At 40.9% G+C, this 14,979-nt stretch overlaps 1 protein-coding gene across 2 annotated transcripts in view; it reads right to left on the bottom strand.

The window, feature by feature from the left end:
- FRMD6 (FERM domain containing 6) overlaps positions 1 to 13,227 on the bottom strand; it is a 117,828-nt gene extending 104,601 nt beyond the window's left edge. Inside the window, exon 1 of one of the 2 annotated variants that reach the window (XM_087922435.1) lies at positions 12,976 to 13,227. The gene's annotated coding sequence lies outside the window, so the exon portion shown is untranslated. The remainder of the gene's footprint in view (positions 1 to 12,975) is intronic. The other variant, XM_026698725.2, reaches the window with a different exon arrangement.
- Between the last annotated feature and the right edge of the window lie 1,752 nt (positions 13,228 to 14,979).

Raw genomic sequence — 14,979 nt, 5'->3', positions numbered from 1 at the left:
GTGGGTTTCTACCGGTTCTGTCCACTTCTGTAGAACCAATAGCTCTGAAGAGCAGCAGACATAGAACTGGTTCTATGTCTGCTGATGTTTTTGTGCACCTGCCCACCCGGGCTCTTACCTGATCTTTATTTCCTGATTTTTCAACTTCAGCTGCCAAACGAGGCACAGCTGCAGTTAAAAAAGCAGGAAAAAAGGACTTTTTCAAAGGCTGCTTCTCTGCACCCAGTGTGCTGATGACAATTTACAGGCACGTGGCTCCCAGCATTCAGGGAAACTCATAAATCCCGAACCAGGAGTGAATCCTGTCATATCCCACCCCACCCCTGCCCTTCACTATCACTTAATGAACCCAGAACTTTATGAGAGTTTTGGAATCCTTTCAAATGAAATAGGTTGATGTTCCTCACTTCAATCAGCAATTGAGCTATTCCCAAGAGCAAGTTCTTATTCCAAAAGACCAATGAGTAATTGGGAATAACTGTAAATACTCATAGATGTTTGAAAATTACCTTTTGAAATTAGTGTCCAGTGAGATTAAGATGTTCAATTAGGACTGCGAAGAATCAGCTCTACCCTCAACCATGTAATTGGATGTGAGAGATGGTACCACAAAGAGGGAAATGGTGGTGATGGACTACAGTCAACAAGCAATTTGCCATTTGGGGGGGACAAGACAAGAGGCAGCATAGCCTGGAGCTGGACAGGAGACCGAGAAAGAGGGTTAGGATAGCCACTCCCTAGAATCTCCCAGAATATATCCATTAGAGTGAGAATAATTATCATTTAGTCTGGGAAGTTTCTGTCTATTGTGTGTAAGCAAATTAAAAAACTGAACACTGGTTGGATTGTTCTATGTTTTAAGACTAACAAAGAATGACTCTGAGCTGTTACTCTTTCATAACTTCACAGGATAATTATTGTATGTTGCGGAAGAGGAATTAGGTGATAGAATGTTATGTACCTTGCCTTAAGCTCCCTGAGAAAAGATGGAGTTTAAACTTAGCAAATAAATAAGTGCTTGAGCAGAGGGAAGAAAAGTCGACTTACAGTGGTAGATCTAGGTTAGTTGCATGATCCCTTTCCCAAGAAAAAGTATGTCTTTTTGTCTATTTTTTTTGTACTCCTTACAAATAATCTGTTCAATAATTCAAACATAGTATATTTCCAGCAAAACTTGTGGTGAATTCTATCTATTTACAAGCTTCTTGTTTGCTAAAGCGCACTCGTTTTGGGAAACTGTAGCTGTTAACCTGCAACTTTCCAGTCCTCTTAAACAATCATGTTTTTACTGAAGTAGAAACTCTTTGTAAGGGAGCTTTAAACATTTTAAACCTGTCAGGGGTGGGCTTCAAATTTTTTTGCAAATGTTCTCTGCCCAGTTGCTGGGTGGGCGTGGCCATGGTGGATGTGGCCTAGTTGGCCTCCTGCACCACAGCCGGTAGGGGGTGTTTTTGCCTTCGCCGTGCTCTGAAGGCTTTTATCAAGCCTTTGGGAGGGCAAAAACGGCCTCCCTGGGCTCTGGAGGGTCTCTGGAAGCTGGAAACAGGCCCATTTCTGGCCTTCCCGAACTTCCGGGAGGCCCTTTTTTTTGCCCTCTCCAACTTTCGTGCGCGCCCTTATCTGCATCCAAAATGGGTCCCGTGGGGACTCCTGAGAGGGGCAGGGTGGGGTGGGAGGGGTGGGGTGGGGCCATCCAGAAGTGGGATTTAGGGGTTCTTAGCTAGGGGGTCTCCTGAACCCCTGTGAACCCCTGGATCATGTGTATCTTCAGTAAACTGTGCACTGACTGTATTTCCATTGATCCAGGAGTTCCAAAGGTGCTTTTTCAAGAGGCAACTGGTCTTCCTTTGCTTTTTCTTGAAGACATTTCGCTTCTCATCCAAGAAGCTTCATCAGTTCTGGATGAGAAGCGAAACGTCTTCAAGGAAAAACAAAGGAAGTCCAGTTGTCTCTTGAAAAAGCACCTTTGGGACAACCATGACCTGGTTGACTGAGAATCTCCAGGGGTCTCTAACCTTGGCCACTTTAGGACTTGTGGACTGCAACTCCCAGAATTCCTCAGCCAACCTTGGCCACTTTAATTGCTGGCTGAGGAATTCTGGGAGTTGAAGTCCACAAGTCTTAAAGTGGTCAAGGTTGGAGACCCCTGCCATAGACATCCAGGAGGATGAAGAGATATTTATAACTGATCCAGGACTATAATGCAGGGCTGTTAAAGCTCTTTGTGAGGTCAGATTATCATAGAGGGATCCAGTTCAGGGAGATTTTGTTTGTATCTGGGATGTCTTTAAGAAAAAAAAAACATGAATATGCAAAGTCCATTTATTTACTAATAATGATAGTGTATGAAAATGTTGGCAGGCAGGCAAGTTTTCCAAATTAATAGTCTTCCTTGTTATTTTAAGATTTTTGTCCAATGAGGCTCTACTCTTGTAAGAGTCGCCTTGTGGCAAGATGGGCAGCCAATAAATTAGTAAATAAATAAAAATAAAATAAATAAAAACTATATAAATAAACCATGATTGGAACTGGACAAGGGATAGGCACTTAATGTTGGCTATGTTGGCCAGGTATTCTGGGAACACTTGTAACAACTGAGTGCCAAGCTGTTCCAGAAACCAAGTTATCTAGAATGCTGTTAGATGACCTCTGATTAAATATTTTCCCCTGACTTTAATTTAAATGTAAACTTCTGCATATTTTTATGCAGGAGGAATCTTGTTCAGTGACAAACAGCCTGGACTGGAAAATTCATTGCTTTCATTGCCAGTGGCTTCCTCCATGGAGGAGAGAGATTGCAAAATAACTGTGGAGACAGCAACCTGACTGGATTTGTTGACCGTCTGCTAAATAGGCGAGAGGAAAAATATAATTTAGAGGGAGGAGTGCCTTGATCACAGATTGTCGGCATTAATAGCTCTTGCTATTGCCTCACTCCAAATTTAATGTATTGCTGGGTCTCCCAAAACAAGGTATCATTAAGATTGATGAAACACTATAAATTTGGGAGCAGATTTTGTATATAGACACAAGAGACAAGTATACTGCACAACTACAAACTGGCTATGTTATGGAAGCACACGTGAATTTGCACAAAACCAAACCTTCACATGTGTTAGGACAGCAAACCCCAATCTCTCTCTCTCTCCCCTCTCCCCACCCCCTCCTTCCCTCCCCTCTCTCTTTTCATCTTCACAACACCACAGCTGCTCTATTTCTGCAGACACCACTCTTGTCACTGTCACAGACAGAGACCAATTATAGATAAATGGGGATTTATATGCCTTGGATCCGCAGATGAATTGCAATATTAAATTTGAGTCCCATTGCAATGTTGAAAATCTACATTATCACCACAGCCTCCTAAATTTTAATTGAAATCTATTTAGGTCATGTGAATGTTGGTCATATAAGTGAGCTGTGGTAGCACAGTGGTTAGAATGCAATATTGCAGGCTAACTCTGCCCAGACTCACAGCCTGCCATCCTTCTGAGGTCAGTAAAATGAGGACCCAGATTGTTGTGGGGAATATGCTGACTCTGTAAACCATTTAGAGAGTGCTGAAAAGCACTATGAAAGTGTGTAAGTCTAAATGCTATCGCTATTATATACAATATATTCAAAAACTAATATTTGAATTAGGGATGGAGAAAATTTAATTTGTTGGACATGAAGTTATCCATTTGCACTTTCAGAGTAAGGGTGTGTGATATTACTATATATTCTGCTTTTCTTCCACGACCATCACATGCAAGCAGAGTGTTCTCTTTTCCATTTTCTATTCACTAGCACAATACTGTGGGGTTAGGATGGAGCTGAGGGAAGTTGTGAACCTGGCTACCTCTGGACCTCATTCAACATGCAATCTACAAAACCACTCTTGCTCTAGTTTGTAAGTCAAATGGGTTCATCCCTGAGGTTATACACTCTTCAAAAGTAGTTTCTTAACTTTCTCAAAAAGTGTATAAACATGTGGAAAGTGTGTAAAAACAAGTGATTATGTAAGGGGGGAGTTGTTTGGAAAGGTATCAGCATTAGGCATGTATTGCCCACTCAATCTGCCACAGTAAGAAGAGAAGGAGGCACAGATCACATTATGCATAGTAGGCTTATTTCATTCCTTGAAACTGGGTTCTTGCCTAGGGGAAGAATTTGCTTAGGTGCTGGGAGATTCACAACATTGGAAGGTAAACACTCCTGGACAGTTGCATCATGTCATTACAATGGGCCGGAAATGTTTCAACTGCACATTTCAAATCCAAGAACACTGCAGCCAGAAAACCTGAATGCCATTATTTCAGAGGAATTTTAATATCTTCATGGGGACATGAAGGCGGATGCCCCAAGGTACAAACCCCTCCTTTCCTTCAGAGATTCTTGGAGTACGAGTTTGGTAGGTTTCACTTGCCAGAAAATGCAAAGAGCTGCTCTCAGCCCACATACACGCAAAGATCTGCCATTCAGTTTTGTTTCATTTCTCTCCCCAGTGCTCTTAACATGTTCTCAGAAACTGATGAACTGGAAATATTTCAAGGAAGAGACCCCATAGATCACACCCAAGACCGAATTCCAGGTACCGTGACTCCCATCACTGTATCACTGGCCAGGCTGAATGGGGTCAACAAGAGTTGTCATTTAAAACATCTAGAGAGTACTTTGTCTCTTAGCTAAAATACACCACTCTTTTCAGCATGTGTTGCTAAGTGGAAGGGTGACAATTCCACATATTCTGTAGCAACAACAATAGCACTTAGACTTGTATACCTCTTCATAGTGCTTTACAGCCCTCTCTGAGCAATTTACAGAGTCAGCATGTTGCCCCCAACAATCTGGGTCCTCATTTTACCAACCTCAGAAGAATGGAAGGCTGAGTCAACCTTGAGCCAGTGACAATTGAACTGCTGGCAGTCAGCAGAATTAGCTTGCAATATTGCATGCCAACCACTGTGCCACCATGACTTTTTTTTATGGAGACAAACTACCTGCATCCCAAGATCACAATTGTTAGACAAGGACTATTTTACACACAGGGCTTGCAGCAGAAGGTGAGTTGCAAAATGCATGCTTACCAAACCAGTTGTTACAATGGTTGAATCCCATCCCGACTGTCAGCCATGAAAATTCACTAAGAGATTTTAGACCAGTCACTCCATCCTACCTTAACAATTGATGTGGAGAGAATAAATTGGTAGGAGTGATGTGTAAGAAGTCTATTGCCTTGAGGATATAAATCTAATGAATAAAGGAATACATCTATCCTCATCCCTCCATGATAATTTATCTTTGTGGTCGCTGCTTCTTTATTCTTAACAGAGCAGTAAGGAAGGGACTTTCAGTGGGTTGTTGGTGAGGGAGGGAAATCTCTCTGTCTATCGTCCTGGTTCAGATTGCTCAATTACCAATGACGAGGAATAGCAGATATGAGTCTTACAGGTTGTCATGGATTACAAGATCAGCAGCAAAGGAATCCCCACGTGTGATTCACACTGAAGCATAATATTCAAGATAACATCATTTTAAAAAGTAACTTCCCAGGTCATTCAATTTCTTCTCCAGAAAAATGGTCGCCATTACAGTTCTGCAGCTTTGATATTCTCTCCTCAACATTTATTCTGACTTTGTGTTCATAAAAAGGGGCAATAGCTGCTGGGAATCTTATTGAGCCACATGTGCCTGGCTCACATTTGGATGGGCAGGGCAACACTCTCAAACATAAAGTCCACAGCCATTTGAGCAAAAATTATTATTCAGAATGGGGTCTGGCAATACATGTTCTATCACCTACCCATCCATTCTTTGAAGGCTACAGGGACTACAATGATGATTTAAAGCAAAATAGATTAAAACTGGTAGAGGGTTATCATCTCTGTTTGAAGGCTTTCTTTAATGCTTAAAAAGGCCAACAAATTCATCTATTGAACATTATCAATTGCTGTGAAGACTTGGTTGTTTGATCTTGAAAACTTCCTGGTCCTGGGAACATAGCTTGTACGTTAGGAGTTGCCCATCTCTTGTTTAGAGAAAGAAAGAATGTATTCCTACTGGGAAAGAATGGATTCTATTTGCAACGCTGAGTTCTGTATTTAGCCTGGACAACTTTCTTGCTGGCAGCTTTTTGTGTACAAAACCTCCAACTAAGATACATATTCTTGTCCAGCTTTCTCCAAAACTTGAGGTTGCTTCCCTACTACCTCTCCTGAAAGCCCATTGTGAAGCTGCTTTGCTCAACAACACTGTTCTTCCCATGTTTGGTGTATACAATCCTTCTTTTCATTTGCACCCCTGAAAGGAATACATTTAATTAAAATGCCCTGGGAGCCATTCAGGATATTTCAAGGTAGCAAGAACATTTCAACTGGGGAAACCAGTGGGGCTCAGAGAGACTGCTGAGTTGCTGTTCTAATGACTTGTAAGAGTTTCACATATCTACATATTCTTTTAATTCATGGGCTTTTCCAAATGACCCATAACATCAGAGTTGACTAGTTCTGCTTGACAGATCTTTGAAACAACAAGCCCATGGCTCTCACCTTTTCAAGCAGTCAACCATTATCAATGAATTAGCATCTCTCTCTCCCTCCCTCCCCTCTCTCATCTCTCCTCTTTCCCTCTTTCCTCTCAGGTTGATATCTAACAATCATAGACAAGGTGTAGCTTGTCTAAACGCAACTTGTTGAGAGAACTAAATGCAATATGTTGAGACAACTATCAAGGGGAGATTCTAATCACCATATTTTTACTGTTTGAGGTGAAAAAACAAGATGGTGTTTTTTTCAGAAGATACTGGATTGAGCTGACTAGATTGACAATTAAATCTTATCTCAGCAGTACCAATGAAACAGTATATCCTCAAAACTAGATGGCAACTTAATTGACAAGCAAACTGCAGGTTATACCCAGCTATTCCTTTTGTCTAGGAGAATAGCTGAAAGTTTACGAAGCTGGCCATTGTTCCAATTAATATCCATTACTAAAAATGGATAGCTCATTCTCTTCAATAGAGGGGCAATTTGGATCTTTTGGCTGAATTCTTGTCGGTCTGTCTGTCTGTCTGTCTGTCTCTCTCTCTCTCTCTCTGTGTGTGTGTGTCTGTGTGTGTATAAATCCCATACACTACTATGCCAGGATGAAAACATGTAAGACAAGGAAATATTTGTTTCAATAAAAGAGTATTAGGTACTTCCTCTACAGTCTGCAGGCTGATCACTTCAGTAAGAATGTCAGTCATGCCAATGCTTCATTTCTGAGGATAATTTTGCAGTATTATTGCAAGTGGGGCCAGTGAACATCCACCCTGTATTTGTTCCCTCCTGCTGGAGACTCTCTCTTCTTTTTGTCCATTAGCTTCCTTCCACAACTCAATTGGAAATGATGGATGAAGGCCAGAATTGTGCAACATCCAGAATGTTGTGAAATTTTCACTGGATGCTGCATAATACCGGAGGCTGCATTCTGGAGGTTGCTATGAACCCCATTCGTTAGATTTTTGGAAATTACAATTCTTAGCCAATGGCTATACAGGGAGGGGCGGATAGATGTTCTGGTCCCAGAAAGCAGAACACATTGCTTTGATGTCATTACCTGGCATTGCCATAAAGCCAATCAGAATGAAAACAATTCTCTCTGCCTTTCTCTGCAGGCTGCTGGGAAGTGACAAAATAAAGAAAATAATTTCAGCTCAGCTCTATGACAGAACCAAGAATTGTGGCAGTGCCTAGGGCAAAGAGTTAGAAGAACTAATCTTAGGAGAAAAATGTTATTGGTTTAGTATGTGCTGAAAATATGAACTGACTTAATTGTATGCTTCCTGAATTGAGTAAACAAAATTCAATTATTCTCCTATATTTGCCTTTCTCAAATGTGTGCAATGCAATTTTCCAATAAAAGTGTATTCAATATATTTTTGCTTGCAACCAAGAGGATAAAAATATAAAAAGTTGTATATATTTTCGTCTGGAACTAAAAAAATAAATAAACATCATTACACTGTTTGTATATTAACAGAGAACAAAAACTCCCTGCATTTTAAAAAAAGAACATTTTAGAAAGTGTAGACTAATTCACCGAAACCTACTGCCAATGGCCTTGCAACTGGCCTGTCAAAAAACCCCAGTTCCACTTACCTTTTGACTTCCTCTCATTGCTGGATGGAGACAACTGACTTGTGTTACTAACATCTAAAACTGGGGTGTCAAACTCAAGGCCCGAGGGCCAGATTCGGCCTGTGGGGTTCTTAGATCTGGCCTGCGGGGCTGCCCTGGAAACAGCGAAGGACTGGCCCGCAGTGCCAGTGAAAATGGAGTTCATGAGGGCCACAGGTGACCCTCCCGAGCTCTGTTTTCACTGACAGAGTGTTGCAGGAGCTCGTCAGAGGTAAAAAAGGCCATCACAGTTGTTAGGGGGCTTGGGCCACTCCAGGTGCCCCCAACATGAGTGATGTTGAGCTGGCCATGCCCATCCTGGCCACACTCACAGGCCCCCGAGGTCAAACACAACCCTGATGTGGCCCTCAATCAAATCAAGTTTGACACCCCTGATCTAGAACAAGACCTATGAGACTTGTGCAATCAAAGTGTCCGGATTCTGGCAGTTACCCCACTTAAATCATGAGTCTCGAGCCAAACTTCTAAAACTTCAGAAGGATTTATTGGGAGTTAACATGTCCAGCACTGCCTGGGTGTAGCCGACTCTGAGACACATAATTCACTGTCGCCCTTGACCCTGGTTTTCCCCCACCCCCTGGGTGTATCGTAATTCATATTCTCCAATGAGACACATTCATTGCCAAGGGTCCTCAATCATGTTCTCCTGTTAGAATTTTGCCTGGCAGAAACTTCAGTCACCTAGTTACTATCTTTGAAAACTATTTATGGGATGCACTTTCAATTTCCAAGCTGCTGTACTGCTCCCCCCTCCCTTTCTATTGGCAACTCTAAAAAGACCATAGAAATATTTTATGTGTTGACAGAAAGTTTGTCTGATAGATCATGTACCATTAAGTCATTGCTGACTCCTTCCAACCATATACTAGTAGTACTCGACTTAATCAAAGTCACAACGGCACTGAGAAAGGAGACTTATGACCACTTTTCACACTTACAACCATTGTAGCATCATGCAATCAAAATTCATGCATTTGGCAATTGACTCATATGTATGACGGTTGCAGTGTCCCAATGCCATGTGATCCTTTTTGCGACATTCTGACAAGCAAAGTCAATGGGGAAGTCAGATTCACTTAACAACAGTTTGACTAGTTTAACAACTACTGTGATTCACTTAACAACTGTGGCAAGAAAGGTTATAAAATGGAGCAAACACACTTAACAAATGTTTCACTTAGTAACAGAAATTTTGGACTCAATTGTGGTTGTAGGTAGATTTTCTCCAGGATGATCTGTCTTCAGCCTTGTGCACTCACAGCTGCTGCTGTAATTGATCCTGTCCACCTGAATCAGGCCATCCCCTTTTTGTCTTTTTCTTTCTCTTTCCCAACACCAGAGCCTTCCACAGTGACCTAGGTCTTCTCATGATGTGTCCAAAGCATGATCTTCTTCAAGTGTTAAGTCTGTTTGATTTATTCGAGGATCGATTGGTTTTGTTTTCTTGGCTATCCAGTGTATTCTCAGGAGTCTTCTCCATCACAAAGTTCAAAAACATCGATTTTTCTAGATTGCTTCTTCGAATCCAACTTTCACTTCTATGAAGGGTCACAGGGAAAATAATTGCCTACCCAATTCTGATCTTTACCTGTCAATATGCAGATTCTAGGAAGCTAGCATTTAACTGTTGAAAAGAAGTGTGTATTCATTGCCTTGTCTTGTGAGCTACTTGTGTGAGTTAACTTCTACCATCCTTTACAAAGTGGAATACAATATTATAGAAGTTACTTTTGTACAGTGGATTGCTGACCTTTTGAACGAGATATAGCAAATCAGAAAAAAATCAGCTACCAACTGAGAAACACATTGAACAGTTAAAACAATGTAAAATGTTTAGCATGTATAACTGCAGAGAAAATGGGAGGGGAAGGGACCAGTGATAATTGCTAATTATTGGTTAATTAGGCTGATAATTAAAGCCAAATATTAAGATAATAATTGGCCTTCAAAACCTGGCCTTGTATTTCCACTATTTTTCACATGTTCTTTATTTTTTCCTCTTAAATTATTACTGGTAGCAGTTCATTTGACTATACAACAAGATGTCCTGATGCTGTTATCTAGTTTGGGTAATAAAAACATCTGCAAGAAAACAACCACAGTCAAAGTGCCTCAAGGAGCCCTCTACATAATGCTACCTGAATATTAGGTGTATTTAAGTCTAGCTGAATATTGGGTGTAGTTAATCCTTTCATGTAACACGACATATTTCTCTCCCCCCCCGCCAAGGGTAACAACACAAAATACAACAAAACAGAAAACAACATTAAACTCTCTAATCTTACTACATTTAAAAAGTAAATGAAATGAAATCAAAAGTAAGTCCTGGTCCTGACCTCGACCACTATTGTCTTGAAATATGAGCAATAGCACACCATTCAAAAGCCAAGGATATACCTCAGTCTGAAAAATATACACCTCTTTTTTTAGCCTTAGCTTAGATTCCCCCAATCCAGTGTTCTTGTGATGCATAGCTCTTCAACCACCAAACTTCCATGTAATCATTTCAGCACATTTTGAAGGCAACAGATGGCTAAAATAGGTGACTTATTCTCTCCTTTCCCAGGAGATTCCAGTTTTGAACAAAGGAAAGGCTGCGCAGAAGCTAGAGGCAGACTAGAACATTGTTTCTTAGCCTTCTCAATTTTAACTTGCATGTATTTCAACTCAGAATTTCCCAACCATGATGGGATTTGAAACCTGAACATCTTAAAGTTGTCAAAGTTGAGAATCCCTGGGCTATAATACTCCACAAAATAATTAACCCAATCTGGGCTAGCCAGCCTGAAGAATTTTCCCCACCCCACTCTTGCCTGTAATTGGTCCCCTTGGCACATAATAGAGCCTTGGCAAGACAGCTGTGTCCAAGCTGGAGACAGTTTTGCCAGGGTTGTTGACAAACTGAAGATGGTTTGGGCAAAGAAGGATCTTGAAAAATTATGGGTTTGGAATGTTTTCCTGCTATTGAGGCCTTTTCAATGGTAATTATATGTTGCATATGGTGCAACAGACAGTCCTGACATTTTGCAAGCTCAAATCCCAGACCCTTCCCAGGAGAAATTTAAATTGGCTCTGGGACATAAACAAGGCATGAACTTGGCTTCAGACAGATCCTTTTGAGAAGGGAGAGTGTGACATAGTCCCAAACTGACAAATGTTTGAGCCCTGATTCTTTGTGATACCCCAAAAGTAGCTGTGCTTCCAGTGCACAGCTGCTAACTCCTTCAGCCCCAGACAAATATATCAAAATACTCTTAGGTTATGGTTTTAAAATGGATGCATTCTTAGTGCTGTATCTTATAGTTAAGGGTATTTATGGCTCTGAGCCAAGTCCAGAGTCTCTGAGACGCCAATATTCCTTCCAGTCAAAAAACCTACATATTTATGTTCCAATTGTCACCATGAGACTTGTGACCCTTGGCCTCACTCCTCCAGCTCAGTCACCAAGCAACACCCCTGTGACATGAATTATTAGCTTTGCATTTGCAACGTAGAATTCCACATATGTGGGCAAAACTATCTTCCTGAGCAACAAATTCTGAAGCTGGGTTTGTATGGCAGATTTATCCATAGTTTATCAAATTAACACAGTTTTCCGGAATCAAAGAACCCCACACTTTGTATCACTTATACCACAGCCCAAAACACTGAGAGCTACACAAAGAGCTTCACTGATTGCAAGGCACTTACCCTCTACAGATATTATGCTAATCCTACGGTGCAGAGGGTTTATTTTTTTCATGCCACTTCCAGCCTTTTTCTTAGGGATCACTGGTCTCTCCCAATATATCTCTCACAAGCTCCTATTTTAAGGTGCCTGGTGGACATCAAGGTCTTAAGGATTTGCAATTTCCTTCTCCGGCCACAGGGGAAATAAGCTGCTCTAACTCATGGTTCCTTAGCTGTATTCTTTTTTTTTTTTTTTACAAAACCTCAAGGAATGTGCACTCCAACATTTTGAGAAAAAAAAAGACCCACTTTTATTTCACATTAGACAAAATTAAAAAAACTACATCTGGAATTCATTGTGAGAAGACCAATGAGCCTCTTTTCATTAAAAGTAGACAAAGAAGAGATAACTTTGTTAGAGACACCCACCCCCTTAAAATATGATATGCTGAACCTGTGTCTGTTCTTTGATTGTTAGATTTCAGCGCCATTCCCAACAGTTTTGATGGAGTGCTTTCGGCTTCTCCTTTGGCGTATCACCATCCACTGAACTGTCAGGCTTAAGGAAGGCGAGTGATAGTGCTTCACAAGCATTTCACAGATCTCAGACATTTTGCTTTTTACACCCGATTTCTGTTCTCAAGAGGTCTAGCTATAAGTATGCCAGAAAACGGAGGGAGACGCATCTTTGAACATTCATATGAAATTATATTTTGCAAGCATGGAGTCTAAATATAAAATAATACCTAAAACAGCATGATGTGCATTCTAGCATATGTCCCATTCCAGACCAAGCAAGCTATAGATGTGTCACTTTCCTTAAACAGATTGAAGCACTCCAATTGTACAGATAATTTAATTAAGTATCGTGAAACAATCTGTGCTTATCAAAAAGGATTACTAATCGCAATAAAGCTTATCTATGATAAGTTGCATATGCTGAGTTTATTGCATTAATGTATACTTCGGCAGTCGACTCATTTTGGTTAGGAAACTTCCATTTCCCATTTGCCATGATTGGATTAACCTGACTTTATGAGAAGGAGGTAAAATATTGTACTTCAGAGCTCTGAGAATCTGAAGGTTCTTGAGTATCCGAAACGTTGTTCCTATTAAAAAAAATATGAGCTAGCTCTTTTCCTACCTGGTGCCAGAGAAGTTTTGGTCTTCACTGTGGCTTCATGAATTAAATCCAGATTGTTGATCTATTGAGATGGGCACAATAACCAGCAGGAGAAGTTTTCAGAATCTCCCTTGAAAGGTAGCGTCCTCTGGATCAGTCACATTTCCTGATAACTGAGAGATGTCTAGAGCTGGAAGGCATGGGAAAGAGAGGAAGGAGCTTACATGAAACATCTACCCCCATCTTTACTGCTAGCAGAGCATCAAATGGGGTGGTATTCAATGGAAATTACTGTATTATTAAGAGAAGACCAACCCTTTTCTGGTTGGCTTCCAAATTCTCATTAGGCATGTTCTTACCTGCTGCTAAGATGGCAATGTGGAACAGAAGAGGAATATTGAAAAAAAAAGTTGAGAATCCAAGCAGAGTTCAGGTGAAACTGATTTGGGAGAAGCATGCTCCCGTCAGCTTCTGCCTTTTCAATGGGCTAAAATGAAAATAAAAAGTATTACGCTTCCATGGGTGCTGTGATTTTGTTTAAAGACTTAATGTCTTGAGGTGCAGATTAGCAACTAGTAGGCAACTACAAATCAAGCTGTGACTTGTTTTCCCCAAAGAAGGGAAGGGACAGCTGGATGGAGGCTAGGAAGAATGTGGTTTGCTTAGTTATGAGCAGCATACACGGAAGAATCAAATGATGACAGACACATAATTGCAGTTCCTTCATGTCTAATACCCTAAGATATTATGTTCAAGGCAAACTCCTTTTCCACTGAGATCAAGAACTACGAAATCACCCTAAGAAGTCATTTGCTCTCTATTCCCCCCACCCCATTAAACAATTAGATTACATAGCCATCTATTTAACATCTGCTTTTGGAATGCTTCTGCACCTTGGGGGGGCTTTCAAGGGCATAGAAAGTAGCCTCGGGAAGATGCCAGTGGAAAAGAACTCTGCTCGATTTTGTTTTTCAGCACCTGCTTACAGCTTGTGACTGGCACGCTTTCCATGAATTCTGTTTATCTCAGTTCTGTAAAATAAGAGAGTCTGTAGAGATTCTCAGTCATCTCGGACATGGTTGTCCCAAAGGTGTTTTTTCAGAAGGTAAATGGACTTCCTTGTTTTTTCTTTTGAATGGAGTGGAATATAAATCCTTCCATCCCACTCTATCCTGTCAGAGCTGAAGAAGCTTCTTGGATGAGGAGCAAAACATCTTCAAAAGAAAAAAAAAACCAAGAAAGTCCAGTTGCCTTCTGAAAAAGCACCTTTGGGACAATAGGAAAGATAGTGCCCTTCCCCAATCCAAGTGCAGTTGTGAGGACTATGGGTGAGGCCATAGTTGAACAATGGTGAAAGAAAGAATCCACCCAAATTTATCAGGAGGTAAAAAGAGGAGGTTAAGAAATCTGTACTTTCAAACTTGAAAGATTCTGTTAATGTAGAGTTACAATAAAGCAGAAACATCTCGTCCTGTTTCCTGTCTGGCCTACTTGGGAGGGTGACATCAATGATGCAAATTTGAAAGTATAAAATCTTCCACCAACTCTTTATCACCTGATAAATAGGATGGATACTGTTCTAAATTTCTTTATCTATTATTCAGCTATGGGCTACTTCATTCTCCTCATTGTTATCTAATCGTTCCCTACCAAGAATCTTTTCTTTTTGTTCTCAAGGTCATTCTTACATACCATTATCATATGTATGCTCCCAGGATGGCCCATATTACACTCTTCGGGCTGCATTGGTTGCCAGTTCACTTCCACGTGGCAATTAAAAATGCCTTTAAAGCCCTTCATGACATGGGGCCAGAGAATTTGAGAGACCATCTCTTCATATATATGCCCATCCCATCAGGTCCAGCATGTTATTATGGGTCCCATCAGTTAAGGAGTAACATCTGGCGAGGCCCCGGAGATAGGCTTTTTCTGCTGTGGCACCCGCATTGTAGAATAGCATTGCCCCCAAGATGAGTTACAACCCATCTCTGCAAATCTTCCAGATGTCCCTCAAAATGTGGCTGT

Source organism: Pseudonaja textilis, chromosome 1 (assembly GCF_049901715.1).
Source record: "Pseudonaja textilis isolate UNSWEBS1 chromosome 1, rPseTex1.2, whole genome shotgun sequence".
Taxonomy (NCBI): Eukaryota; Metazoa; Chordata; class Lepidosauria; order Squamata; family Elapidae; genus Pseudonaja; species Pseudonaja textilis.
Note: the sequence above shows the minus strand (reverse complement) of the source record. Positions and strands in the feature narration are given on the sequence as shown.